Genomic DNA, 4337 nt, shown 5'->3' with positions numbered 1-4337 from the left:
CCACGCCCATTTCTAGGGTCTTCGTTGACCCATCCCCCCCCCCCCCCCCCAAACCCTTCACCCCCCCCCCCCCACTCTGGAAACTTGAGCTGGGCGGACAGAAAAGCAATCACTGTCCCCAAGAGCCCGCCTGTAGGGCCAGGAATGTAGGCCTTTCTCTTCTCTGGAACACAGAGACCTGCACACGTCGTACTCAGGCAGTCCCCTCTCTTACTTGCTGTCCTTCCACAGATTTTTTCAGTCAGAGGGTGTCGGATGAGTCGTCCCCCCCGTCCCCGGGTCCTATAGCTGTCCCTGAGGGACCCGCGGACTCGCTGACATCATAGCCTCCCCTTTGTTGTCGTTTTTTTTGCCCGTTCCTCCATTTATTCTCCTGATTGAGACGTTAACTCATGTTATCCTACCAGGTATTTAAGTTTGCAACTTCTTTGCCATGGGGCTTCTTTACAGGTATAATTGCATTTTGAGCATCTTTTTGTTAGATACACTGGAATTTGTGTTTTTTTGAATGCTGAGGAAGACCAGAGATGAAGGTGGGACTTGAGGAATCCAGAGTTTTTTGTTCAGGAGCCCTTTCTGTCTCCTGGGGGAAGTCATGTGTGCTCTGCAGACCAGGACTTAAGCTGGACTGAAGCTGGACTGAAGCTGAACTGAAGCTGTCCCCATTTAATCCGTATGCTGTCCACTGGAGGACCTGCACTGCCTTTAACTGCAGTGATTACTTGTTGGCACCTGATTCTTCTATGTGCCTCATGTTTGCCCTTGACTGTCACACGATTTTGGTCCGAAATCAACTGTGAAATGAAAAAAGGTGATTTGTTACTGATAATAAAAATAGACTGATGTGCTAAAGGATGGACAGTAAAGAGAGAGAGAACTTGTTAAGAGGAAGCTGGCAAAGGCAATTAATATCAACCATGTTAAGACAAAGTTAGCGTCCCGATGATGGATGTGCGAGTTCCGTGCTGCACATGTTCTTTCGATCATCTGTGAGGTCGCAGTGGGGGTCAGTGTGTTCATTCAGTCTACCGGCCATATTCTTAATGCCTATATATTGCATCCTGGGAAATTAATGTCTATTAAATATATGGGCACTGTAAAAGACCTACCCTTTGTGGTCTGTACTTAAACGCTAGGAGTATTAGAAACAAAATTCGTGATTTAGAGGCTTTAACATCATCGGACACTTACGACATTATAGGAATAACAGAAACAAGGATGAGTGACAATGATGGAGAACAATATAATATGGATGGTTATACGTTGTTCCGGATAGACCGGATAGGCAAGAAGGGAGGTGGTGTTGCAGTATACGTAAAAGAAAACTTGCAGGCAAGGGAGCTCACTGATAAAAATAAAAGTACAGAAGCTGTATGGATAAAACTGGATGGTAAAGACTCAAATGGCCTAATTGTCGGGGTTTGTTATAGAGCACCTAATGTAGCTGCAGAGGAAAGCAGAATGTTATATGATGATATCAGGATTATGAGTAATAAAAATGATGTGGTGGTTATGGGTGATTTTAATTTACCTGGAATACAGTGGGACATTGTTGCTGGCTCTACTGTAAATAAACTTGAGATGGTGGAATTAGTACAGGATTGTTTTTTTACTCAGTTTGTTTATACCCCTACCAGGGGAGAAGCCCTTCTTGATCTCGTTTTGTCTAACAACCAAAATAGGATTGGAAAATTAGAGGTTTTAGAACCACTGGACGGTAGTGATCACAACATGATTAAATTTTCGGTTAATTTTAGTGTCTGAAAAGCAAAGTCCAAAACGTCGTTCATGACCAATATATGTATAACTGAGGCTGATGTGGTACTAAGCCTAGCTAAACTCAAAATAAATAAATCACAGGGCCCTGATGGCATCTTACCTATAGTTTTAAAAGAGATGAGGGATATCGTTAGCCAACCTTTAACTTTAATATTCCAGAAATCGTTATCTGTGGGTGTGGTACCATCAGATTGGAAGCATGCTAATATAACACCCATATTCAAAAAAGGGGATAGACGTAATCCAGCAAACTATAGGCTAATCAGTTTAACTAGCATTACTGGAAAAATAATGGAAGCTATAATCCAAGAGAAAATGGTAGATTACCTGGATGCAAATAACATTCTGAGGGATAGCCAACATGGATTTAGGAGAGGTAGATCCTGTTTAACTAATCTACTTGAGTTCTTAGAGGAAGCTACAAGAGAAATTTATCACAAAAAGGCCTATGATGTGATCTACTTAGATTTCCAGAAGGCCTTTGATGTTGGCCCCCACAAACGGCTCTTGCTTAAGCTCAAAACTGCAGGGATTTTAGGAACTGTGGCAGCTTGGATCGAAAACTGGTTAACTGACAGGAAGCAGTGAGTAGTTATTAGAGGCACAATGTCACAGTGGGCCTGCGTTCATAGTGGGGTACCACAGGGTTCAATTTTAGGACCACTATTGTTCCTAATTTACATTAATGATATTGACCCCAATACATACGGTAAACTGGTTAAATTTGCAGACGACACCAAGGTGGGTGGGGTAGCAGATACTAATCTAGCAGCAGAGAGGCTACAACTAGATCTTTATTTAATTAGCGATTGGGCTGATACCTGGCAGATGAAACTTAACATAGATAAATGTAAGATAATTTCAGGGAGGGAGCAGAAATATAATGGCCTCCTTTCATTTGTAAATTTCCTATGTTCTTATGTTCTCCTGAACCTTTGATGATAACATCCTGCAAACCCGGAGTACCATGTTTCTGCGACATGGGCTGGGGGGGGGCAGGGGGAGGCTGCTGTTCTGTGTGATGCAAAAGAGGCTAAATAAACAGAGAGTGAGCTGAGGGAGCCAGTCCGTGCTCGTCAGGGGATGAAGGGATCCTGGGAAGGGTTTAGCCAGTGTCGTGATTCCCCCCCCCGGCCTGGGCTGATTGCTCACAGACACCACCATGTTCAGCCAGCATCGCGATCCACCCCCCCCCCCCCCACCCCGCCACTTCTCACCCTGCACATTTAACTGAGATTTTTTCATGTTAAAAATATAATCAATGAATTATTAATATTGTAATGACTAGAGGACTCTGATTACTTGTCACATCCTGGGTGTCATTATCGTAATTTTCCGGATTGCATTTTCGGCAGCCCTAGATCAGGCTGAACACCTGGCCGCGTGAATGCGGTACATTGTGTACGCAAGCTGAAGTACTGAGGTACGCGGTTTGAGACTCGCGGCACGTTATCCGAAGGAAAGGTAAGGAAAATGCGGGTAAGTCGGTGACGATGGGCTGTGAATGGGCTCAAATGTGCAAGACATCAAAACAGTAATAAATTAATGGCAATTATGTAAAAAGTGTAAAAGAAATTATATAGGCTGAGATCAATCATAACGATGTTTTGCTAGATAAGGCCCAGCCCTACTCGGGACCTCTTTCTGGCTCTCCTTGTCCACTAGCCTCCTCTTTCCATGTTGTTTTGAAACTGTATCGTCTACAGAGTGCTTCGTTCTTGGAGCACGTTAACACCACCGCCAAAGGGATTGGTCTGCATTCGATTGTTTGTCCCTAATCGTTATGGTAAACTGGCACAGAAGCGACCTCGCATGCTCTCAGACCCATTCGATCTCAAGCTGGAACCCTGATACTGCCTTTTTCCACCTTATTCTCCACCATATTTGTTATCCTCTGGACGTTCATTGCACACATACTGGCTGGTAACCAAAACCCCCTGTAAGAACCCACTATTGATACTGAATTATTAGGTTGGGGGTGGGCAGGCGCTTTTGTCTTCATCTTTGTAATCTAACCCTCCATCGCATTAATGGGCTCATTCATCTGTTCCCTCTGAATCCCTCCATTCTCGTGGCTCCCGTTCGATATCGTGTCCCTCGGGCCCCTGAGTTGAGTTGGTACGTCTCAGTGTTGTGTTGGATTAATGGTCTCATGCAGATGTGCACCCGATCTCCCGCAGTCCCTGCACACCAGGAAGTCGGGATTTTCCTTGCGATTTTACGAAGCCGCAGTAGTGGTCACTCATGTCACCCTTGGGCTGCTTGTTTTCCCAACCGAACATGACGTGTGTGTACAGACTGCACCGTAGATGGTCTCAACCTGACAGATTTGCCGAATCTTCAGGAGGTCCCACCTGTGCCGCTTTGTGTGGACAGACTGCACTCAGTCATTTACACCTTCAGGCTATACTTTAGTTACTTCAGTAGATCAAACAAATTTTAAATCAGAGATAAAGCAGTTTGGAAGCTTGGAAGGAGCATGGCAAAGAGCAGTTGGTGATATTGACAGCTTCGGTTACTAGACTGTGATAAGTAACACTGAGGTAGTGTTACTGTGA

Source organism: Paramormyrops kingsleyae, chromosome 24 (genome assembly GCF_048594095.1).
Source record: "Paramormyrops kingsleyae isolate MSU_618 chromosome 24, PKINGS_0.4, whole genome shotgun sequence".
Lineage (NCBI taxonomy): Eukaryota > Metazoa > Chordata > Actinopteri > Osteoglossiformes > Mormyridae > Paramormyrops > Paramormyrops kingsleyae.
The sequence above is the reverse complement of the archived record's forward strand: the minus strand, read 5'-3'. Positions refer to the sequence as shown.